Below are 26,366 nucleotides of genomic sequence, written 5' to 3'. Positions count from 1 at the left end.
GAATTCCTGTCCATGGTGCAGATGAGCACATTCAACAACACACTGGGTTCTCTCCTTTTTGCTCAAAGAGTTCTGGTGACATCTTGTGGTGATGTCTTTCCTTGCTAGAGGCATGTGCAGCTGTACCCTTCAAATAGCAGAGGACGCTTACCCATTTCCCTTCCTGTTTTCAGCTCAGGCTGAGGTAGAAAAGCCCCCTCAGGGTTACCCAGTCTATTCCCCCTCTGCTTCTCCCCCTGCCCCCAGCCGATTGCTCCCTGCCATCCATTTTGTAAATCTTTGTAACCAGCCTTATTTCAAATGCCCCTGGCAAAGAGGCTTCCCCTGCTGCTCAGACTGTTCCACGGCCTGAGGGAGCCAGCACAAGGCCTGGGCACCAATTCAGCTCTAGGAGGTAGATGTAAGTTAAGTGGTGCCAGACCTCGTGGGGTACATCTGTGCGGCACACTAAGCCCAAGGCCCTCTTCCATCCATGCACAAATCAGTCTGATTCAGGGCAGCAAGCCCTCAGGACCTAGGGCCTGGGCCTCTGTCGGGGGCTGAGTCAGAGCCAGGTCCGGCAATTGTAAGCCCAGGTTTACAATGCAGTGTGGACTTGGAAACACCAAATCCACAAGCCAGATCCCACTGACAGGAGTGAATTTCCCCATAGTAGACCTCACTGTTATTCCTTCATGACACTGAGCATATATTTCCCCTTCCCCTGAGTCCCAGTCCAGTGCACTATCCACTAGGCCACACAGCTTCTATGGTCTGCAGTTTGTCTTGGCGCCTCCAGCAACAGTCCCTGCACTCACCACATCCCCTTCCCGTGCCACCCCGGAGTGGCCATTGTATCTCTCGGTATTACTGTATTTATCTCTAGCATTGCTGTGTCAGTGAGCGGGATTTGATGGCTGTCTGCAGCTAGGGACACAGGTGACCAAGACCAACTTCTGGCCAGGTCAGCCTGTACAAAGAGGAAGCCAGGAATCCTACATCTGTCGCATTCAGAGGGATTATATTTGAATTGGATCTTCAGACCCAGGAAAAACCCAGGAGTCAGCCAGGACTTTGGAAGGGGATCCAGGAACATATGGCAACAAGACAAATGAATCCTCGCTCTGGGTCACCCCTCTTCCATCCTGCCTCTTTTATAAGGCTGCATCACTTCTTGCAAGGGGCACATATCTGGGGTTGGCAGTAGGAAGGACACACCAAGGGGTCCATGTCTCATAGCTCCTTGATGCACCAGCTTCTGTACCATCTTTGCAACTTGTATTCTGCTGACCTACGTGGCCCATTCTGCAACAGCAGATGGAGCTATGCTGCAACAGCTTCTTCTGACTCAATGCCGAGGCAGGGGGTCTCCACCTACAGAGAGCGTGCATCCTCCGGGCTGTCTTTAAACCATAAAGCACTTGAGCAGCAAAGTAAATGATGAGGCTACTGTGGAGATATGCCGAAACCTCTGGCAATAATGCACAGCAGGATGCAAACCAAAGGAAAAGGGGAAGAGCAGGAGAGATTCCAAATGGGAAAAGTGAAAACAAAAGATCTTTCCCTTTGCAGCCACTGCCCAGGGTCATTATTCTAACAAGTTTAGACGAGCTGCCCTCCTCAGGGCGAAAAGTTAGTGCCCTGACTCAGAAATCACTTTGCACATTCTAGTGTACCCAAATATGCTGTCCCTAGGTGCTGACTCCGTGGGTGCTCTGGGGCTCGAGCACACACGGCAGCCCCCCTATCAGCACCAACCCCTTCCCACAGCACCTCCTGCCCACCAACGGGCCCTGCCGATCAGCACCTCCCTCTCTCTCCCTGCGCTGCCCATCCACCGCAGTCAGCTGTTTCGCTGTGTGCAGGAGGCTGGAGGGGAAGGGGGAGAAGCGAGGATGCAGCGCACTCAGGGGAGGGGGTGGATCAGGGCAGGAAGAGGCGGGGAAGGGGTGGAGTGGGAGTGGGGTTTGGGGCAGAGATGTGGGTCGAGCACCCCAGGCACTTTGGAAAGTTGGTGTCTGTGATGCCGTCCAACTTCTCACTACGTAATCTGCAGTCTTGGAGTGTTAAAATCCCACGGGATTTTTGGCGTTACATGGCGTATCTACAATCCACTGGTCTGTGTGTGTTTCATGTCCCTCTTGGTGCCCAATTCCCAGAGGCTAGGTGTCTATTCCAGCTACTATTTACAAGAACTGGGCCTGTAGCACAAGTCTAGGTGCTGGGTTGTTTGTTTAATTTAAAGCTCTGGAGGTCTCCGGTTCAATCCCATGCTCCTCCCTGCCAAGATGCTGGTCATCATACGTCCATTGAATTGCTGTTTAAAAAAACCCCACCCCACTCCCTTCCTAGAGGGCAGGTGGAATTTAAAGGCTCCGGGTCCCTACACAACACAGTGATTTAGAGTCTAATTCCCAATGAAATGAATGAGTTAGGTGCCGAAATACCTTTGGGGATTGGTGCCCAGGTATCTTAGTGGACTTCATCCATGTGGCAATGGAGCAGTTAACGTTCTAGGAAGTACCTTTGCCTTGGAGCCCTGTTGCCCTGACATGTTTGTAGCAGCCACGCTGGCACCAAGCAGCACGTGTGCCTTTTCCCGTTCCCTCTGACTTTGTTTGGGATCTGGCGCCTGTCCAGTCTCCTGCCATCATCTCCATCACCATGAATGATGGGGATTTGTTTCCTTGGCGTCGGCATAGAAACCCTGTCGACTTCAATGTCTACAGATGCCAAGCATGTCCTTGACTTGACAGCGTTTGGGCCCTGGGGGCGCTGAAGAGGTCGTCAGATCCTGGAGCCCTCGTCCCTCATTCCTCCCCCTTGTGGGTAGGGCTCCAGCCATTCGAAGAAAAGATGAAAACAAAGGCAAAAGGAGCCAAAGAAAAACACTCCCGTGGAGAGTGACAGGGGCCATGTCTGGAAAGAAGCCACAAGTGAGCTGCAGAGACGTGCAATGTCTTTGCATGGAGCACACAGGGCAGGCACCTGCCTGCAGCGAGGGCTGCCATCAGCATGTCCTGGGAAAGAGGCTGGAGCTCAGGTGGGGTCAGCACGCTGGGCCTGAGCCTTCTCAATGGCTTCCCACTGTAACTCTGCGTCAGTGCACGGTGACGCGGGTGGACAGCGAAAGCGCAAATACCCCTGCAGACATGCAGCTGGGAAGCATTGCCCTGTCACTGCACTACAGTTTTATAGGATTCATGGCAGCAGGGGGCGCTCACCAGAGTAAGGGCTGCCTGAGGTCTAAGGTGTGCGAGTTTCAAACTGCTCAGCTACACACCTGGAGCTGCTTTCATCTGTGGGAAGGACCCGTACAGCCAATACACCTGTCCTGTTACCGGTGGTGTTTTCAGGCCCCAGACCAGGCCAGCAGTGGGGCCTTGCAGATAGGGCAGGGGATGGGGATCCAGAAACCTGGGTTTTTGTTGAGCCTTGTGCCCTCTACACACCAAATGCTATCTGAAGGAGCCACATGAGCATGCTGGGGTCCAGATAACAGGATTTACTAACTATGTGCAAGGCCTAGCTACATATTTGCATGGCTCTTCTGGAACCTTTCTAAACATAAGAACACAGAGCTTGCTGCTAGAGGGCTTGCAGACTATTTATTGGCTACTACCCTGTTGTTATACGTGACCATTTTATTCCGAGCTTTGCCGCTGACCTGCTGTGTGTCCTTGGACAAGCCACTTCACCTCTCTGTGCCTCAGTTTCTCTTTATCTGTCTTGTCTAGACTGCAAGGGCAGGGTCCATCTCCCAGTGTGTGTATACAGTGTGCATAGAACCATGGGGCCCTGATCTCATTTACATAGACTATAAGTTCTCCAGGGCAGGGACTGTCTTTGTACAGCGCCTAGCACAACGGGGTTCAGGTCTGGACTGGGGCTCCTAGGTGCTACCACAACACAATAAATCGTAACTGGGGGCCTAAGGTGGTGCTGTGATATTAGTAATAAGCACACAGGGGCTTGGGCCAGTGACTACTGAGAGCAGAGATTTGATGCATAGAGGCATGGGCACGTCACTGTGAGCTAAACCCTCAGCCACAGCCCGCAATGACTCATCCTTCAAGCATGTTGCAGCAGCCAATCCATGAGTAAGGACCAGGTCAGATGACCCCCAGAGACAACTATTTAATCCCACAGAAAGAGCAGCCAGCCCGTCTGTGCAACTTGTCACCAGTCAGCTGGGAACTCTTCTTGTCCTGTGGCTTGTGGTCTTGCAGGCTGCTGAGGATTCCAGGCTGCTCTCACCAGCTGGCCCCATCCTGGTATCCACCTGCACCTGTCCGTGCCAGCTCCACCCCCTGCCTTGGTGAGTCACCCAGCAATCCACCCACCTCCTGGCACTCCCTGCCCTCCAAGCCCCTTTCTTCTGCAGGTTCCATCCTTTGCAGAATCCCTGCCATGCTCCTTTCCCTTTCATCCCTCTGTTTTTCTCCTCTCTCTATCCGCCCTTTTGTTCTTTCATCTCTTCCTTTCTCAGAGCTCTCATCCAATGAACCAAATGGCAAGAAGAATGCTGAGACCTCGCAGCTTGGCTCACTTGTGGCCGCCCCTCCCTGCGTTGTCATGCCGATGAGGTCTTTCCATGCAGGTGGCCGTGCTAGTGGAGGGTTAATCAGTCGAGAAGGCCTCTCCTTTCCTCTAGTGGCTCTAAAGGTTAATTCTACCCTGGCTTCACTGCCATTTTTCTGGTTGGGTGGGCAGGATGCTTAAAATGGCACTTTGCATGATAGATGCAAGGGCTGGGGGAGGAAGAAAAGCTTTTATTTCCAAAAATAACTCTGGAACAAAATGAGGAGGTCAGGAGATGAGCGGGGAAGGAGAAGCCTCTTCCCCCAAGGGCTAGCCCTGAGGTCTTATTCCTCCAAGTCCTGGAGAAGGGAGGCTGGGCTATAATAATATGCTGACAAGGCGAAAGCAAGCAACGCGGCTGAGTGTAGCCTATGGTTTTGACTCCCTCCTTGCTATTTGCAGTGCAGCTCCTCCAGTCCCTTGTCTAACCCTATTGAACTCTGTTGTCCTTCAGCTGGTCAGCCCCAGCAGCAGGGACTGGAACGCTTCCTCTGATGGCCACGGTGTCAATTCTGTGCTTTCCATCTTTCACCACCCGTGAGGGTTTGCTGCCCAGAGGCCCGCAGCAGGGAAATCGGCATGGACTAGAGGAGATCATACAGATGGCAGAGCGTGTCATGGTACAATTTGGGTCATTCTAGGCTGAAGTAAAACCGGAGCACAAGCCACTTCACAGAGAAGTCTAGCATCCGAATACTGTCCCTTCCCTTCCGTGTATCAACAGCCAGCTACAGTTTGTGATGTCTCCACCTACTGGCTGGCCTGAGGCAAACCTAGGTTTCTGTCCCGTTTCCTTTTTGCTATTAGTGCCAGGGCAGGCTCATTAAAGAACTGTGCCCCGGTATATCACATTCGCTTGGGCTCACCCTCCCATTTCACTTCATTTACACTTCATTTTGGGCTCCCCCTGAGCTCAGGGTCCCGTACGATTGTCCCCCCATTTTCTCCCCCTCTTGTCAGACCTGGGTGCAGCCTGGCTGCTTTGAACTGGCAGAAAGTGGCCACCGAGCCCACATAACTAGCCACGGGAGTACCTCCCCAGTGTATGGGGTACTTCCAGTGACTGGAGAGCAGTACTGTAGCTTCTATCTGCTGCTGGTGTATGGGAGGACATGGCTAGGGGATACATGGGGTCACTGGGGCTTCCCTCAGCCCTGCTGATCCATGGCTTCCATATTGGCTGCTTGAAGTCCTTGACTGCGAGCACAACTTCAGCCAGAAGTTCAGGCACTGGCTTAATCCGCATGGGCTTAAGTGGGACCTAAGTTGTTCAGGCAGTACGGAGATGGGCAGCCGAATAAAGCCCTATGGTAGTTATGTGGTGGATAGGCCTTGGGCTGGCCTTTTGCACAGGGGTGACTCTTCCCCGGGAACGGGGAATTCACTTCTAAACTGCACAAATGCGTTCCCACCAATATTTGCTCTAGTTTACCCATTAGGGCCCAATCCTGTACGGTCTTGGGCTCCTTGAACTCCCATCAGAGCATCATGGCCATCCCCAGCAGCTGTCGTTTCTAAAGTGCTTTGGTGTGAGGTGTTCTCTAACCATAGACTTCTGTGCAGTGACTGGGGGAAAAGGCAGGAAAGGTTGTTTTCTGGAACAAGCATTGGGTGGGCATCTTATCACGCCTGTGGCCAATACGCCAGGAAATAGAGCAACTTGTTCCCCCATCCAAAGCCTGTCACTCTGACATGATAAACACGAGCCTCTGCGCCCACTCGGCTGGGATCCATCAAGGCTGGAGGGACTCGCAGCACCAAAGAGCGGCTGAAGGGAGTTCAGCGATTGTGTAAACAGGCGCTTTGGAGTTCACCTCGAGCTGGGATGACTGTAATTCGTTAGAGGTGTCAGCCCCCTCTGCTTGGCAACTGTACCTCCTCTGGCTCTGGACACAAAAACAAACAGCAGAAGCAGTGTGTGCAAGACAGGGAGAAGAGGGTCTCCCACCCCCAGCATGTGTACAGAGTTCTGGCCCCTGGCTGCGACTGCATGGCATGCCGGGCTCCGGCGGTGGCTCTTTGCTGTGGCCTTTGAGCTGTTGCGTGGCTTGCAGCTCTCCGGCTAGAGCTATTGAGGGTCTGTGGCTGCTTTTGGGGATCCATTACCTTTTGTTAGCCGGTCGGGATGGAGCCGGTGCTCTGCAGGCTGGCGCTGCCAAGCCCTTGTGTAACAGGAAGGCTGCGGAGTGTTTCCCAGATGGAACAGCCTGTTCTCATTCCTCCCCTGGGAAGATCTGCTGTAATACTTAACCACACTTAAAAGGGCACTAAAATCTCTTACTACTGTTGGAGGGAACCTCGCAGCAGTATATAAACTGTCAGAGGTGTCCAGTGAGCGGTTCAGGCCCTGGCTTACAGGGCTGTAAACACAGACGGGAGAAGGACGGCTTAGGGTACAGGAAGAGCAGAAACATGAACAACAAAAAATGCTGATATTTGGGACGAACCTGTCCTGACAGATGGGCTCAGCTGTGACATAGTCTCCCATGTAGCCAGTGGAAGCCCCATTGCTTAACTCCTTTTAAGTTAGACTGGACAATAGGAAACAGGCCTTCCCTAGCACAGATGAGCTAGAGGCGCACTTGTCCATCTCTAGCTGATATGGTTCTACAGGCCATATTCTGATCTCATGTACACCTGCCAAAATCTACTGAAATCAATGCGACAGATTCTTAACCCTGCCACCACTCCAGCCATGCAAAGCCAGCCAGAGATTCCCCAGTGCCCAAGGCATGGGCAAGCAGCAGCCCAGCAGTACCCAGCCGGCATAAAGGCCTTTTGTGAGGGCAGCCAGAGCAGGTTATGGCATTTGCAGGGCTGCTCTCAGCTATGTCTGGCAGCAGGCCTGTGTAGAAATGGCTCCAGGATGAATATGCTCTGGAGAACACAGATCTCCCCCCAGAGGCTCTACATCGAGAACCATCGATTTGTAAATCACTCCCAATAATTACACCAGTTTTTCCTGGGAAGCCAGGATGGATCAATGAACACATTTTGACTACAGCTGATCGGAAGGGTGGGGTGATGAAAAAAGTCTTTTTTTTTTTTTGGTAGAAATTGAAATTTTTTGAAAAAGTGTCCGTTTCAACAAAATTTTGTTTTAGGAAACTTAAATGAAGCAAGGCATTTTGGTAACATGGAGATGCCCCACTTTAACATTTTCAGAATGGCTTTTCAACATGAAATTTGTTGGTTTTTATATTTAAAAACATTTTAAAGATTGAATTGGAAGGAAACATTTTGATCAATCCAAACAAAATTTCTTCCGAATTTCATTTCTCAGGAAATTTCCACATTTTTGGTTGTGGTCTGTTTTGGAACAGGAAAAAAAAATTGAAAACGTGGAATTTACGTCAGTATAGAAAAGCCTGTTCCTGGCAAACTCTAGTTTTGACTACGGCACACAGTAAAGTGCTGAGAAGATCAACACAGTTGGGCCTGCATGGTGCCAGGAACTGCTCACTTACAGAATCCGGGCCTAAGCTGAAACAGTTTGAATTGAAATACTAGGGAAAAATATAAAACATTTGACTTATGGGACAGGCATTTTCTTACATTGTGTGACTGTGTTGGGCCAATGGCTAGCAGATGAGAGTGGACTCAGGAAGCATGAGCTCTATTCGTGCTTCTACTAGTAATATGTGACCTTGAGTAAGTCACTTCTCTTCTGTATTCCTCAGTTTCCCCATGTGTAAAATAAGGTGATGTCTTGTCTCCTTTGTAAAGCGCGTTGAGGTCTACAGATGAAATGTGCTACATAAGAGTAAGGCACTACTAACTTCCAACTTGTAAAAACAATCCTTTAAGGAACATTGAATATTTTTAGTAGCTTTCCAAGATGATTATGAAAGCTGATTCATAAAATGCATTCACTTACACGATTTTGCTGATGCAAAGTCAGTAGCAATAAGGTTGAATTTTTGGTGGCTTTTTGTTTTCCAGAGCATGCCCTATCATCAAAATAACTATGCACAACATTGCTTTAAAAAGACTTTTTTAGTTTATGCAACCAGTTTGACAATAACCACTGGAATGGCAGGAGGAAAATTAAATAAACTGATTCGTGAGATATAAATCACAGACTCTCAGGGAGGCAGGATTAGTACCTCATCCCACAGTTCTGAAAGCACACAGCTGTGTCATTTGAGCTAAAGGACGAATTATCACCAGCAAGATTTCTGCCACCATTTACCTAGCTATACAAGTCTGGGCCCTGGGGTGTGGTAAAAAACATGCCCCAACTGACATGGCTATGCTGGCAAAAACCCCTGTGTAGATGCAGCTATACCAGCAAAAGAGATCTCTTTTCAGGATAGCTTATGTTGTTCAAGGATGTGGTTTAACTATACCACCACAAGAAGTCCTTATTCTGGTAGAAGCTACATCTTCAGTGAGGGGCTCTGCCAGTATGGACAAAGCCTTTCTAGTCTAGACTAGCCCTTAGATTGTAAATTATCTGGGGCAGAGATCACCTTTCTGTTCTGTGTTTACAGCACCTAGTCAATGCAGTCTGGGTCTGAGACTGCGGCTCTTAGGCGTTACCATAATACAAATCACAAATAATGATAATAAAATATGTCTTTTCTGTGTCCATATTGGAGGAAGCCATTATTGCCAATATCACATGTTAAAAAATCATGATTTTAAAAAAAAAAACACACCAACATTTGGGGTACTTACTTCTTGGCTTCTGGTTTCTGAGCCTTTACCCTACACTTGGATCACATTTCCAGCTTTTCTCCCCCACCGTGAGAGCTAGAAACTTTAATGTGTTTCAGTGAAAGCTTCTCAGAACTCCAGGAGCTTCTCAGAACTCCAGGAGCTGGAGCTTTAAGAAACACCAGATATCTGGAGACTTGGGATTCAAATGGCAAGAGCTGGCACTGCAACAAAGGCTGGGGCCGCAGAAATCTTGTCAGAAAAGCAGGATTGGAGAGAGTTGGACAATTCAGGAGGTCCGAGAACTCACAAGAGCTCCCACGTCATTCCCCAGCTGGGGCTGCAGTCTCCCTCTGCTTGCAAGATTTCAACATCTTTAACATTTTATAGACTTCAAGAGGCCAGGAGGGACCATTAGATTATCTGCTCTGCCCTCCTGTATAGCACAGACAATTGAATTTCACCCAGTTATTCCTGCGCTGAGCTCAATAACTTGTGTTTGACTTCAGCATGTCTTCATGAAAGGCATCCTGTTTTGATTTGAAGCTGTCAAGAGAAAGAAATTCCTCTTTCTCTATCCCTGCTTGTTTGTTCCTGTGGCTAATTACCCTTAGTGGATATATGCCATAGGGGCGCATCTTTCGGAGACAAGGTTCTGGCCCAAAAGTTCATCAACTAAGGTTCTGATCCTGCAAACACTTACACCTGCTGAACTTTACACATACAAGCAGTGCCACCGACAAGGGCGATTCTCCCTTCCCTTTTGTGAAGGCTGGAGTCTGAGTCACATCTGCCCCAATAAATCAGCACTAGTTAAGATGCAGGATCAAACACCTGATAAGAGTGGGGCAGCAAGGGGAACTCTGTGAGGAATCTGCTGTGTCCACAGGATTAGAATTAATGACATTCAACATGGTTTGATGGAAACTAGATCTTGTCTAACCAACCTGACTTCTTTCTTTGAGATGACAAGTTTGGCTGATAAAGGTAATTGCATAGATGCAATTGTTAGACTTTTGTAAGGTGTTTAACTTCGTGTTGCAGGACATTAGAACATAAGAACAGCCATACTGGGTCAGACCAAAGGTTCATCTAGCCCAGGATCCTGTCTTCCAACAGTGGCCAATGCCAGGTGCTTCAGAGGGAATGAGCAGAAGAGGGAATCATGAAGTGATCCATCCTATTTCTAATTTAAAAAATAGCCCTAGACAATATCAATGAAGCACATGTTAAATGAAGTGAGAACTGGCTAATCACAAGAAGTCATTGTCAGTGGAGAATTGTATTTGAATGGGGGTATTTCTGGTGGGGCTGCACAGGAGTCTGCAGTAGGCCCAACACTATTACCGTTTTCATCAATGATCTGGAAGGAAATATCAAATCACTGTTCATTAAAATTTTCAGATGACACACAGGTTGGTGAAGTGGTAAATAATGATGAGTATGGGGCGCTCATACGGAGTGATCTGGATTGCTTGGGAAGTTGGGCCCATTCAAACAAAACGTGGGTTAATACAGCCAAATGCTACATCACATATCCCGGATCAAAGAATGCAGGCCACCCCTGCAGAATGGGGGGCGGTAACCTGGAGAACAGTGACTCCAAACAGGATTTAGGGGTCACAGAGGACAAAGAGCTCAACATGAGCTCCCAGTGCAGTTCTGTGGCATGAAGGGTTAATGCGATCCTTGGACGTGAAAACGGGAGCAGGAGCAAGGAGGTGTTTTTTACCTCTGCATGCGGCATTGGTGAGAAAAATAATGGGATATTGTGAACAGCGCTGGTCTCCAGCTTTTCAACATCCTTAAAATGCAGCCAAGGGGCAGAAAATAGCCACAAAAATGAGTTGAGGGCTGGATGAAATGCCTTAGTATGAGACACTTAAAGAGGTGAATCGGTTTAGTTTCTCAAAAGAAGACTGAGAGGTACCCTGATTGCAGTGTATACGGATCTTCCCACGGAGAAAACACTGGCTCCTTAGGGGCTCTTTGACTTAGTGGAGAAAGGCAGCACAAGAACCGATGACTGGCAGTTAAAACCAGACTAATTCCTATTAGAGATAAGGCCAGTGGGAGTGGGTAGCCAATGGGACCAACAACCATAGGAAGTATTGGATTTTCCCGCTCTTATAGCTTCAGATCTGGACTGGACGATGCCTTTCTGGAAGCGCTGGTGATGCTTTAGCTGAATGCAGGGTCTTGAGCTCAACATGGCTGTAACTCACTGGCTCAAATGTCATGGCCTGTGATGTTCAGGAAGTCAGACTAGATCCCTTCTGGCCTTACATTCTGTTAATCTAATACTACAGTTCCTAAGGGCTTATCCTTTGTGGTAATGCAATAATCTAATCTAATCCCATCTACTGGACTGATGAGCTCACTACTGCAGTATCTGCATGCCACGTTTCTCAACAAGTAAAATACCGCCCTGCTCCATCATCTGGTGTGTGCGCACGCAGGGGAGCGTGCATGTGATATACTAGCTCCTAAGCCACTGACTGGAATGTGTAAACAAGTCTCGGCCCCCAGCTCTGTATTTGCTAATAAACCATCTGGCATTGCTTATTTTAATTGCGCTCTGCTTCTATTTGGGGGCTCCCAAATGAGACGATGCCCTACATTCTTTTGCACAGCATTTGGCCGGGGATAATTGTTCCCTTCAAATGGCACGCCAGGGCCTTTGATTCCATTCCAGGCCAGGCAGGTGCTTTCAATATTCGTCATGTAAAGCCTCTCTGATAGGGAAAGTGTTTGCAAGATGCATGTCGGTGGGGCGGGGGGCGAGATCCAAACCTTCCCCCAGAGCTGACACTGAGTCCTTCCTGCTGCTGCCAAGGCGCATGGCCTGTCCTCTGGTGAGAGAGAAGGGAGCAGTCGCTCTGACACACCTACCCCCCTGACAGCGCCTTGGCTGCCCGGGGCATGAGGGGGGCCTGTGTCCTTGCCAAGGTGATGCCAAGCTGGTTCTGTTTTGAGGGGCTCTGATCTCGGCCTGCATCCTCCTCCCGCTCTCTCTCATGCACGGAGCTTGTCTGCTCAGTTAGCTGGTCTCCTGCCATGTCGAAGTGTCAGCAGTGACCTGTCCCTAACGCTGCCTCGGAGCCGTTCCCTGCTCTGTCATGTGTTGACAGGCTGTGCCAATGCAATGCGCTCCTCTCTCTCTTTCCTGTCTGTTTCGCTCCCCTGCGTCTGCACCTCTCCTTTCGCTCAAACTCCTCCTGGCTCTTAGAGTTGCTGTTGGGTTTTCCTTTCTTACCCTTCTTTGATCCGTTTCTCCTTCTTTCCCCTCTCCCTCTCCTGTCCCCCACACCCACCTCATTCTTACTGTACCTGTTGGTAACAAATTGCTGCCCTGAACCCAGCCAGAAGGATCCTACTTTGGTTTCTAGCACCTGGGAAGATAAGACAGAGGTGGCTGCCTCTGGGAGTGACCACAGGCTCCTGCCTTTTCTTTGTTCAAGGGGTGGATGTGAACGGATGTCCTGGGCTGTTTGCCCAGTGCCAGCAGTGCTAGCAGGTCTGAGTTCCACCCTTCACCTCCAGCCATGCGGCTTCCTGTATCTTCCGTGTCCCCTGCAAACCCTTCAGCAAGTAAATATTGGCTCGGACCCTTGATTGCTCCTGATACTTACAGAAGCAAAGTGTGCCAGTAACTGGACTGGGATTAGGGAATCTAGGTCCCATTCTTTACTGAGCCACTGACCTGCTGGGTGCCCATGGGCAAGTCTGGGCCTTCCCTGCTCTTGGCCTCAGTTTCCCCTCCCACACTTTCATAGAATCATAGGACTGGACGGGACCTCGCGAGGTCATCTAGTCCAGTTCCCTGCACTTATGGCAGGACTAAGTATTATCTAGACCATCCCTGACAGGTGTTTGTCTAACCTGCTCTTAAAAATGTCCAATGATGGAGATTCCACAACCTCCCGAGGCAACTTACTCCCGTGCTTAACCACCCTGACAGGAAGTTTTTCCTAAGGTCCAACCTAAACCTCCATTACTGCAATTTAAGCCCATTGTGTCTTGTCCTATCCTCAGAGGTTAAGAAGAACAATTTTTCTCCCTCCTCCTTGTAACAACCTTGTATGTACTTGAAAATTGTTATCATGTCCCCTCTTAGACTAAACAAACCCAGTTTTTTCACTCATCCCTCATAGGTCACGTTTTCTAGACCTGTAATCATTTTTGTTGCTCTTCTCTGGACTTTCTCAATTTGTCCACATCTTTCCTGAAATGTGGTCCCAGAACTGGACACAATACTCCAGTTGAGGCCTAATCAGGGTGGAGTAGAGCGGAATAATTACTTCTCATGTCTTGCTTACAACACTCCTGCTAATAGATCCCAGAATAATGTTTGCTTTTTTTTTTTTTTTTTTTTGCAACAGCATTGACTCATATTTAGCTTGTGGTCCACTATGACCTCCCAGATCCCTTTCCGCAGTACTCCTTCCTAGGCAGTCATTTCCCATTTTGTACGTGTGCAACTGATTGTTCCTCCCTAAGTGGAGTACTTTGCATGTGTATTTATTGAATTTCATCCTATTTACTTCAGACCATTTCTCCAGTTTGTCCAGATCATTTTGAATTTTAATCCTATCCTCCAAAGCACTTGCAACCCCTCCCAGCTTGGTATTGTCCGCAAACTTTGTAAGTGTACTCTCTATGCCATTATCTAAATCATTGCTGAAGATATTGAACAGAACCAGACCCAGAACTGATCCCTGTAGGACCCCACTGGTTATGCCCTTCCAGCATGACTGTGAACCACTGATAACTACAACCAGTTTTTCACCCACCTTATAGTTGCTCCATCTAGGTTGTGTTTCCTGAGTTTGTTTGAGAAGGTCATTTGAGACAGTATCAAAAGCTTTACTAAAATCAAGTTATACGTCTACCACTTCCCCCCCATCCACAAGGCTTGTTACCCTGGCAAGAAAGCTATCCGGTTGGTTTGATTTTGTCTGTCTTGTGTATTTAAACTGTAGAATCTGCAGGACCGGGACTGTCTCTTAATGCGTGTGTTCATGCCTACCATAGTGGAGCCCCGAGCTCAGCTGAGGTGTAATAGGGAAGTCGTACAAACCTTTCCCTCCAGTACTATGTGTTCTTCAGGGCACCAGGCCCGCCAAAGCAAAGCCATCCTTTGGCATGCTGCATAGGGAGAGAATGGCTTGAAGGACGTAGGTTTGGCAAGTCTTCGATTCCTGGTGCAGCTGAGCGCAGGGAATGCACTGCCTGGTGTTTATTATAGAGTGGGCAATTAAGGTACATCTACATTGCAGCTGGAGGTGTCTGCCCGAGCTGGGAGTTATGTACCTGCACTAGCCCTGATCGAGCTAGTATGAATAGCAGCATAGCCACAGTGACATGGATGGTGGCAGAGGCCAGCCATCCCAGCATAAACCTCATGTCTCAGCCGGCATTCCCCTTGGGAAGGTAGCCTGACCTGCTGCGGCTCTGCTGCTATTTTTAGGGCACAAGCTCAGTTGGGTCGCAGTGTAGACGTCCCCTCCATTGGTGCTTCACTAATGTCTGCAAAACATCCGGAAGTAAAAGAACTGTGAGAGGGCCGAATGCTGGGGATGCACTGCCAGGCTCTGGGGCCCATGAGGAGTGGGATTTGGGAGCTCCTTGCACCCTCCAACTCCATCCTTTGTCCATCAGAAGCCCAGGGCCCTGGTTTACTTTGGTGCAGTCAGATGAGAACAAGCTTATACGGTACGCGTGTCCACACTTCCCAGCCTGGACCATAGTCCTGACCTGGCATGCACTGAGCTCAGTGCAAAACCCAGTGTGGATTTTTGGGTGGGTCTTTTTTCTGACTATTCCACAATCCAGATAGGATGCCCCCAGGACTTCCTGGTTCTACCTGCCCTTCTGTGGAATTGAGACAGGGAGAAGCAGTGCCCCTTCCGGAGCTATGACTACTCCAGTTGTCCACCTCCTAGCAGCTCCAAATGCTGCAGCAGTCCTCTAGCTGGATGGCTCCGGTGCTGCTAGCTGCAGAGTTGGAAGCTGTTGTGTTTTGGGATCATTCCTATGCAAAATACTGGTGCTTTTTAAAATAGGGTTTGTACAACAGACCCAATCCTTGAGTAGATTCTTGTAGAAAGACAAGTTCTCTCTGGGATTCTATTTTCTACTGCTATTTACCTCCCCTAATCTCTCTCACATGCACACTGTGCTTCTTGTGCATGGTCCACGACACCTTCTAAAGCCAAGATACCCAGAGCACGTAGGCTCAGTCTCTGCTACACCCCCTGGCATGGTCCCTCCTTTATCACTTGGCTTTGGGATTAGCAGCCACCTTCATCTCTTTACTTTCCCAGAGCCTGCTGATAAATTCTGTCTCAAAACTCCAGCCCTGACTGACTCATTATCAGGCAGCCGGGTAGAGAGAGTGGTCCTCCACGATTAATGCTTATCAGGCCTTTAAATGGTTCTTTCTTTACAGTGACAGCGGCGCCTTGTTCAACAAAAATAAATAAATACATAAGTAATGTGACCCCCCCCCCCAATGTATATGAAAGGAAATGGAAAAGCTCAGGGCTGGATGGAGCTTTGGTAGAAGTGTAGCACCTGGGCGTTGTAGGCACTATAATGGTAGCAGCATCTTCATTCTCCTTCGCAAAGCTGCTTGCTGAGCATGGCTGAATTTGCTAAGAGTGAGCACAGACAGGAAAGGTCAGCATGGGCCGGAACTCGGTGATGAGCCTAATATAAAACCATGTCTTTCTCCCTCAAGGAACCCTTCTGCTCTTAGATCCTTTGGTGTGATTCTGTTACCGTAGTGTAAGGGGCAGAGTGACTTAGTGGCTAGGTCTCCAAACTGGAATTTAGGAGACCCAGTTCCTAATCCTGGCTCTGACCTGCCTAGTGTCCTTGGGCAAGTCCCTCTTTGTGCCTCAGTTTCCCCCTCTGTAAAATGGAGATAAGGATACTCATTTTCTTTGGGTTTGACTGATGAGAAGTGTTGTCTAAGAGCTAGGTGGTCATATTGACATAGCTCCAGATTTCTTCTCATGCTTCATATGTCACTACGTGTTTCTAGCAGGGCCTAAGTTGTGCCTTAAAGGCAAAGTTATTGTGTTGTAGATACCATTATTTGTACTACTTGCAAAACCCCACCAGAACCCCAGTGCTAAGCGCTGCACCAACAGGAAGACGGTCCCTGATATCTTACAATCTAAGTCTAAGACAAGAGGCAACAGTCCCCTGATAGACGAGGAAGTAGAACCTGATCCCAGTCCAGGGTCTGGCCCACTCTGCTTCTGTAGCATGAGGCACAATCAAAGACAGACCAGTTCTCCTGCAATTCCCTGGGAAAGAATCAAAGAGCAGCTCATTTTATTGCAGCACAACGAATCCTGGGATGTGCCCCCAGCAGTCCAACTGCCACACACGGTGAAGCACAGCGCCTGTAAGGACACAACCTGGGTTGGGCGTTGCACTGTGGCTGCTCACACCCAGGCTAGGCTACCCCGGGGCTGATCCCCTGTGTTAACGCTGCAGTGAAGTCCTCCCCCTCTAGGCAAATTCTGCTAGACTCTGCTTCTGCTGCACTGTGGGTGAAGCGAAGGGTTTTCAGTGTGCCCGGGTTGTGCCGATGCAGCAGATCGCTCTTCTCTCCATCAGCGGGCAGTTCCCTGGCTGAGAATCCTGCCTTTAAGTGTCCTCACCCCTTTGAGATGGGCCTCAGCTTGTTACAGCTCGGTCAAGCCAATTTCCCCAGAGGAGTTTCCCAGACTAACAGCACGGATCTAGCTGCACAGTGGGTTAGTGGGGAAAAGAGAGAGAAGGTGACATCGGATAGGTTCACGGCTGAAGGCAGACCCACAAATCCTGCACCCTTATACAGGCACCTAGGCCACATGACCTAGTGGGACTCTTGAGTCTGTAATGGAGGGAAGAGCGTGGACCTGGATTTCCCCTTTTCTAGAACCCAGCTGGCTCTCAAGAGGAGAATAACTCATCTTGGCCACTTCCCCTTTTCCTCTAAGTTGTTTTTATAGTCAGTGACCTTTTAACCCTCTCCTCATCTTTATGGGGATGATAAAAGTGTTAGGACAGCCCTCCCTCTGCCATCTCAGGCGCAAAGTGACAGGGGACAGGCTGTCTGTACAGAGGAGACAGAGCAACCATTGGAATGGTCCTTTGCCCCTAAGCGCTGGGTCCTCTTTCTTTCCCTCTTCTTACAAGGTGGGGGCAGTATTGTCAAGAAGGGATTAATTGAGGGAGGCTAGCCAGGGCAGGAGGCTGGGAATTTGACTGACTGGGAAAGTCTCTGAGAGCTTAAAAGCAGACAGTGTCCCAAGCCCTTTGTGAACATGGGAGGAGGGCGTCAGTCTCTGTTTTTTAGCAGTATGTGCTCCTAGGGTTGGGTGGGCCTGAATGGTGCCTGTGTCTCCCAGGGCAAGTGCCCCTCTGCAGTCTGTGTGTCCTGTAGCTGGGAGCGGAGCCCTGTGTAGGCTGGATGGCATGTGCCCTAGGGTCTCAACTGATCGGAGATTTGGAGGCCAGCATCTAGCTCCCTGGCTCTTTTGTATGTCCCGCCTGCTTGGGAGACAACTAAAGGATCTGCTGAGTGTTGGGGGGCGACGGGGGGCTGGGGAGGAACATGGATAACGATAACCTGGGAGCGATGCACTAGGTGCGTGTGCAGGCTCCGCAACGTTTGATATATTTTTAAAAAATAATGTTGATGGATAATATCAATCTTTGTTTTCAAGCATTTTTAAATTTTTATCTCTTAAAGTTTCGCAGTTGTGCAAGATTATGGGGGTTTAGCATTTCCCCCCCCCCATTGTTATCACTTTAAACTTTCTTACTTATGGGAAATTATAGGAGGTCAGCCAATAATCATTTAATGACCGTTGATGTTGAGATTCAAAGCGTTAAAGCTTCAGAATGGCTAAAACACCCATTCCCAACATCCCACGGCAAAACGCACAAAGTAAATATCCTTAAATCAAACTCAAATACGTTTTCAAGCAGCATTTTTCTTACTCTGCCGATCGGTAAATTTGGATGATTATCAGTGGAAATATTTTTTCCTCTGTCTGTTCATGCGCAGTGCAATCGACATTTACCCTAAAATCGAATCCTTCCAAGGTGTTTTATGTGCTATCTGTGCTCTTTGCCACCAGAACGTGTCTCCCCAGCTAACCTGCTTGCTGTTTATTTCCCAGATGCTTTGTTCTTTCTAGAAATCTTGAAGGGGAAAGAAGAATGTGCGTCACTGGCTACGCAGAAGGAAAAGGAGCAGGGGGTGATCAGATGGATGCGAGTCTGTGCCCCCTGCTCACCATACTCCCAGTGTTCGGTGTTATCATCCAATGCAAGGAGCACTGCTGCCCTGGCTGGGCAGATAGAACGGACTAGGCTGCTTGTGTATTTCTTCTATCTGTAAGTGCACTGATTGTGAAACAGTTCAGGGGCATCTCTCCTCTCCCTCCCCCAACCTTGTGGGCCGAGATTCCTCCCCTGGAGTCTTGATTGGCTGCAGACTGGGCTGCGTGGGTGGGTTGGTAACCCCACCCCTGTTTATTAATATGGATGAGGTTTTGCCAAGTCCTGGCTGTCACCGAGTTCCCACCTTTGATCATGAGGCGGCATTCCTGTCTCCCACATGTTAGGCTGATCAAAGGCAGCTGCTGCGCGGACCCTCCCCAAGCCCCTTTACACACACAGCACCCAGAGAAGGAAGCTGAGGGTAGAAGAGGGTTGGGAAGAGGGACTGGGGGGCACTGTTGGGTGGCTTCCCTTCTCCTGACCCACCTCACACACACAAATGGAGGGTCCCAACCACAGCCACTAAGTTGACCAGTTCTAGTGAAAGAGGCTGGCTTTGCAACCTTAGGAACTGAGAGCTAGGGAATGGAGGCAGGGTAGTCCAGGGGCTCGTCTGCTAGCCTGCAGATTAGGGGACACAGGTTCAATTCCCTGCTCTGTCACAGACTGCAAGTGGGAGCTTGGGAAAATCAGTTAGCCTCTCTCTGTCTCACTTACCCATCTGTAAAATGGGGTGCCCTGCCTCACAGTCTGGAGCATCAGTATGGTGAAGATTGTGAGGTGCTTGGGTACTATGAATATAAGTATCTTGTGCAGGGCAAACATCCCACCAATATGCCTCCCTCTGTCTTGGAAGAACCATCCAGAGGTCAGTCTTATCCATGCTTTACCTTCCTGCTCCGATGTCTGAGCAGCCAATCGCCACATTCGTTCAGTCCCTGCTGTCCCTGGTGACATTAGATAGGTAGATAGATCTGTCCACCAGGCATGAAGTGAGACTCATCAGCTCATTTCCCAGAGGCTGGTGAACAGTCATCAGATAATAATGATTTCTGGATCTTTAGGAACATAGGAATTGCCAGAGTGGATCAGAGCACCTAGACCTTGCTGCCACTAGCAAGGCTAGAAGCATCAGAGAAAGGTGCAAGAGCCCCCACTCCTCCACCCAGCAGACAATGATGGAATAACCTGCCTCCAGGGAAAGTTTCTTCTTAACCCCTGTTAGTTACAGTCTGGGTTATGCCCATCATAATTATTAGTACTAAAAGTATTGCAAAAGCACGGGTGGGTTTGTGTCCTTTCCAAAACTCTTGTTCATTTCTTTAATCCATACCACACTCACTTTGTCATTTTTCTTATTATCCATATCAATGTCCAGTCCCTTTCTGAATCCCTTTAAGCTTTTGCTCTCAATCATAACTTGTGGCAATGAGTTCCACAGGCTAATTCAAATAAGTGACCAAGTTGGGGGCGGGGGAGCTCCACATCCCAACTCACCTATTTACTGTTGTTGTTGATTATGGGATTATCACAGTATTATGATAGCACCCCATGGCTCCAGTTAGGAAGGGGACCCCGATTGTACTAGGCACTATACAAACAGACAGAGAGAGAATCTTGGCCCCAAAGAGTTTACATCTGGAAGACACACAACCCAGCACAGGGAGGGGATGGGGATCCGACACACAAGTATTTCTATTTGCTGCCCTTTCCCAGAATACTCTTCCCGAGAGGAGTGTGTTTGTATCAAACAGGAACACACTCGCACTCTTCCAGCAGAGACCAGCACGGGCGGCATTACTGCCCTCTGGAACCTTACAGCAGTTCATCCTCCCAGCTGCCAGCGCAGCAGAGTTATTCTGTGTGGCTGGTTAATCACCTGATCACTGGCACAAGTATTATCTGCTTCCTGATCAGGCTGGGACAGGCGACAGCAGAGGAGGCTGGTCCGAGTCCCAGCAGTCCAAGAGATACACAGTACAGGGGATCCCCTCTTGCCCAGCTTTGCTCTCGGTGCATGGACCAAAGAATGGATGTTCATCAGGGAGCCCTGCTCAAGAAACAAGAGAGGTGATGGAGGCCCTTCAAGAAGGTTCCTAGTTCTTCTGCATCTCTGTTCAGATCCTTGTGCTGGAGTACCCCTCCGCAGGAGGGGCGGGGAGAGGGCAGGCCTATAAATCACTGTATTTCAAAGGCTTCCCTGTCACTCCACAGGGCCTGTAATTTTCTTTCCCCACTCCAATGTAACCCCCAGTTGTTTATGAATCGCAGCAGCCCCACGGTGGGAATGACGTTGATCAGTGTCAGCTGCGTGTGCCCCTTCAGGAAGGCATCTCAGAGGAGCGTTGCCAACCCCACACTCCTGTTGCTGCTCATGTACAATGCAGGCTTCCTGGCCTTCTTTGCTACCCAGCAGCCAGTTCGCATTCAGCCTGCAGCTGCACATGGTGAAAGAAAGGAAACAGCAACGTTTACCAACTCTCTTCCACAGAGTGATACTGACTACTAACGCTTCACGGGGGTAGAGTGTCTGCCAGCTGCGGATCTCAAAGCACCTTCTAAAACTGGGTAAAAGTGACGTCAGGGATGGATTTGACCCCAGTAAATGGTGTTACACCAAGGATGAATTTAGCCCATTATCCTCATTTAACAGAGGGAAACAAGCGCAGGGAGAAGGTAAGGGTCTGATTTTCTTGAGCATCTCCCACTGAAGTCACTGGGAGCTGGGAATGTTTCGTACCTCTAACGGATCAGAGCTGCGAAGGCTCAGGCTTTCGAAAGAGCTCACGTCCCATTTAGGCACCAGACTAAGGGACAGTTTTTCAACAGTGCTTAGGAGGCTGGGTTCTGAGCCTTCAGAAATCTGCCCTAAGGGCACCTCTCCACGGCATGCATCTTTCAGCAGCATATAGACCACGTCCGCATGTGGCCCCCCAGCAGGGGTATAAAAGCAGCGTAGACCATGAGGCACGGCTTAGGGGAATAAAGACATGCCTGGAGGATGTGGATATCTACTCCATGCCCCTACTCTCCCAAACAGTGCCTCCCTGTCGGCACTGCTATTTTAGCAGTGTAGCGTTTGCTGCTTCCCCACTGTTAGAGTCTTTCCCTGCCATGGGGAAAGGCTCTGGCAGGGGAAGGCAGTGGGGAAAGGCTGAACCGTTCCCTGCTACCAGAGCCTTTCACTGCCATGTGTAGCTATGCCCCACAGTGCGCGCACAGCTCATTTTTCACTGTGGCATGTAGCTACATGTACACTACATGCCGCCACCAGGGGCGCGTAGTGTAGATGAAAACTAATTGTTTCTCAAACCACTAGACAACACAGCCTCCGAGCATGTTCATGTTAATCAGAGCAGGGCCCGAAAGCAACCGGTTTTGAGTTTTGAATGGTAACGAGCAGTTTAGAAATGCTGTTTGAGAGGAAATGACAACACAACAGAGACCCTTCGGCTGCCACCATGCCCCAGTGAGGGGAGTCAGGCGGGTTTTCTGTGTCTGGTTCTGTGTCTGGGTTATTTGGCTGGGCTTTCATCTCATAGGCTCCGGCCACGCTACCACAAGACCACTTGTTTCCTTGTGTGCCTCCATCTTTGTTTTACCTGCTGTCTGTTGGCTTATTTTGTAAGTGGAGCTGTTTGGAAAATGGGAGATGAGGTTTCCACGCAAAATTTCAATTTTGGGGAGAAAAATTCAAAATCCAAGAATTTTAGTCAAACCCCTAGATTTCAATTTGAAAGTGCTGCCGGGGTGCCTCACAGCAGTTGAATTTTGGGTTCCTCATGCACACATTCTCCACTGTAGGCCAGGCTCACTGGTCTCACTCCATCTCCCATGATGTACCGTGGTTCCAGCTCTTGGAGAATCATAGAATCATAGAATATCAGGGTTGGAAGGGACCCCTGAAGGTCATCTAGTCCAACCCCCTGCTCGAAGCAGGACCAATTCCCAGTTAAATCATCCCAGCCAGGGCTTTGTCAATCCTGACCTTAAAAACCTCTAAGGAAGGAGATTCTACCACCTCCCTAGGTAACGCATTCCAGTGTTTCACCACCCTCTTAGTGAAAAAGTTTTTCCTAATATCCAATCTAAACCTCCCCCACTGCAACTTGAGACCATTACTCCTCGTTCTGTCATCTGCTACCATTCAGCAAGGGAGGCAGTGCATCATGGGAGGCCATGGTGCATACTGGGAGATGTAATCTGGTCAGACTACCAAAGAGACCAGCCCATAGAGGCAACAGGTACATGAGGCCACCCAGCTGCAATTACCATGAGTCCTGTTCAGGAAGGACAGGCAGGGCAGAAAAGGTGGGGAAGCTGCATTGTATGTAAGGGAGCAGTATGACTGCTCAGAGCTCAAGTATGAAACTGCAGAAAAACCTGAGGGTCTCTGGCTTAAGTTTAGAAGTGTGAGCAACAAGGGTGATGCTGTGGTGGGAGTCTGCTATAGACCACCGGACCAGGGGGATGAGGTGGACGAGGCTTTCTTCCAGCAACTCACAGAAGTTACTAGATCGCAGGCCCTGGTTCTCATGGGAGACTTCAATCACCCTGAGAGCTGCTGGGAGAGCACTACAGCGGTGCACAGACAATCCAGGAAGTTTTTGGAAAGTGTAGGGGACAATTTCCTGGTGCAAGTGCTGGAGGATCCAACTAGGGGCAGAGTTCTTCTTGACCTGCTGCTCACAAATCGGGAAGAATTAGTAGGGGAAGCAAAAGTGGATGGGAACCTGGGAGGCAGTGACCATGAGATGGTCAAGTTCAGGATCCTGACACAGGGAAGAAAGGAGAGCAGCAGAATACGGACCCTGGACTTCAGAAAAGCAGACTTTGACTCCCTCAGGGAACTGATGGGCAGGATCCCCTGTGAGAATAACATGAGGGGGAAAGGAGTCCAAGAGAGCTGGCTGTATTTTAAAGAATCCTTATTGAGGTTACAGGCACAAATCATCCCAATGTGTAGAAAGAATAGTAAATATGGCAGGCGACCAGCTTGGCTTCACAGTGAAATCCTTGCTGATCTTAAACACAAAAAAGAAGCTTACAAGAAGTGGAAGATTGGACAAATGACCAGGGAGGAGTATAAAAATATTGCTCAGACATGCAGGAGTGAAATCAGGAAGGCCAAATCATACCTGGAGTTGCAGCTAGCAAGAGACGTAAAGAGTAACAAGAAGGGTTTATTCAGGTATGTTAGCAACAAGAAGAAAGTCAAGGAAAGTGTGGGACCCTTACTGAATGAGGGAGGCAACCTAGTGACAGAGGATGTGGAGAAAGCTAATGTACTCAATGCTTTTTTTTTGCCTCTGTCTTCACTAACAAGGTCAGCTCCCAGACTGCTGCACTGGGCAGCACAGCATTGGAAGGAGGTGACCAGCCCTCTGTGGAGAAAGAAGTGGTTCTGGACTATTTAGAAAAGCTGGACGAGCACAAGTCCATGGGGCCAGATGCGCTGCATCGGAGAGTGCTAAAGGAGTTGGCGGATGTGATTGCAGAGCCATTGGCCATTATCTTTGAAAACTCATGGCGATTGGGGGAAGTCCCGGATGACTGGAAAAAGGCTAATGTAGTGCCCATCTTTAAAAAAGGGAAGAAGGAAGATCCGGGGAACTACAGGCCAGTCAGCCTCACCTCAGTCCCCGGAAAAATCATGGAGCAGGTCCTCAAGGAATCAATTTTGAAGCACTTAGAGGAGAGGAAAGTGATCAGGAACAGTCAGCATGGATTCACCAAGGGCAAGTCATGCCTGACTAATCTAACTGCCTTCTATGACGAGATAACTGGCTCTGTGGATGACGGGAAAGCGGTGGACGTGTTGTTCCATGACTTTAGCAAAGCTTTTGACACGGTCTCCCACAGTATTCTTGCCAGCAACTTAAACAGGCTGTATGAATGGACTATAAGGTGGATAGAAAGTTGGCTAGATTGTCGGGCTCAACAGTAGTGATCAATGGCTCCATGTCTAGTTGGCAGCCGGTATCAAGTGGAGTGCCCCAAGGATTGGTCCTTGGGCCAGTTTTGTTCAATATCTTCATAAATGATCTGGAGGATGGTGTGGATCGCACTCTCAGCAAGTTTGCAGATGACACTAAACTGGGAGGAGAGATAGATACGCTGGAGGGTAGGGATAGGATACAGAGGGACCTAGACAAATTAGAGGATTGGGCCAAAAGAAATCTGATGAGGTTCAACAAGGACAAGTGCAGAGTCCTGCACTTAGGACAGAAGAATCCCATGCACCGCTACAGACTAGGGACTGAATGGCTAGGCAGCAGTTCTGCAGAAAAGGACCTAGGGGTTACAGTGGACGAGAAGCTGGATATGAGTCAACAGTGTGCCGTTGTTGCCAAGAAGGCCAATGGCATTTTGGGTTGTATAAGTAGGGGCATTGCCAGCAGATCGAGGGACGTGATCGTTCCCCTCTATTCGACATTGGTGAGGCCTCATCTGGAGTACTGTGTCCAGTTTTGGGCCCCACACTACAAGAAGGATGTGGAAAAATTGGAAAACGTCCAGTGGAGGGCAACAAAAATGTTTAGGGGACTGGAACACATGACTTATGAGGAGAGGCTGAGGGAAGTGGGATTGTTTAGTCTGCGGAAGAGAAGAATGAGGGGGGATTTGATAGCTGCTTTCAACTACCTGAAAGGGGGTTCCAAAGAGGACGGATCTAGACTGTTCTCAGTGGTAGCAGATAACAGAACAAGGAGTAATGGTCTCAAGTTGCAGTGGGGGAGGTTTAGGTTGGATATTAGGAAAAACGTTTTCACTAGGAGGGTGGTGAAACACTGGAATGCGTTACCTAGGGAGGTGGTAGAATCTCCTTCCTTAGAGGTTTTTAAGGTCAGGCTTGACAAAGCCCTGGCTGGGATGATTTAGCTGGGGATTGGTCCTGCTTTGAGCAGAGGGTTGGACTAGATGACCTCCTGAGGTCCCTTCCAACCCTGATATTCTACGATTCTATAATCATTTCCAGACTGAAATATTTTGGTTTTTCAGGTGTTCAGTTTTTCACTGAAAAATTGAAATTTTAGCCAAAAAAAAAAAAAATCACTTAAGCAAAACCCAACTTTCCACCAATAAACAGTTTTAACAAAAAAATTTCTACCAGCCTTACCTGTAAGCTTTTCAAGGCCAGGACAACCTCCTGTAATGTGTACAGTGTCTAGCAAAGTAGGGGCCTGGCTTCTAGTTACTACTGTAAGAATATGAATAGTTTAACCATGTTCAACAGCAGCAGAATTTAGACCAGCCACCACCCCCTGGCTTTGATCATGACTATATAACACAACTGTAAAACTGTTGGGGAAAAAATGAAGGGGATGGATCCATGCATAAGACGCTTAGTGTGTGCGATCATGTCTCCCTCTAGTGGCTTGGCCTAGTAACTGTAACAGCCTGCTACTTAGGCAGACCTGATGGAGTTATTCCTTCAGTTTCGGTGTTAAGGACCTGTGCTCTTGGTGCTGAAGGCCCCAACTTTGATCCTTCCACGGTGTTTGTATGGAGGTAGCCAGGGTTTGTTAAACATGGAGACCTTGTGCATGGCTTCACTAATGCACAAAGTGGGGGTGTTCTCGGAAGTGCTGGAATTCCATTGGCATGCCATCATGTCAGGGGGATATAATGTGGCACTGGGAGGGCAACTCCCCCCCACACACACATGCTCTGTGTGCCTAGCATATTAAGCAATGCTGAATCAGTGAACCATCTTCCAGACTAGCTGATTGTCAGGTGCATCTGTGTGAGCAAAGGGTGTCGCTCACTACCAGAAAAGAGAGGCCCAGACAAGAGGCCAACCTGCTGGGAAAAGGCAGAGGAGGAACTAGAATACAGATACCCAGGCTCACTCTGGC

The sequence above is a fragment of the Eretmochelys imbricata genome, chromosome 15 (assembly GCF_965152235.1).
Source record: "Eretmochelys imbricata isolate rEreImb1 chromosome 15, rEreImb1.hap1, whole genome shotgun sequence".
In the NCBI taxonomy this organism is placed as follows: domain Eukaryota; kingdom Metazoa; phylum Chordata; order Testudines; family Cheloniidae; genus Eretmochelys; species Eretmochelys imbricata.
The sequence above is the reverse complement of the archived record's forward strand: the minus strand, read 5'-3'. Positions refer to the sequence as shown.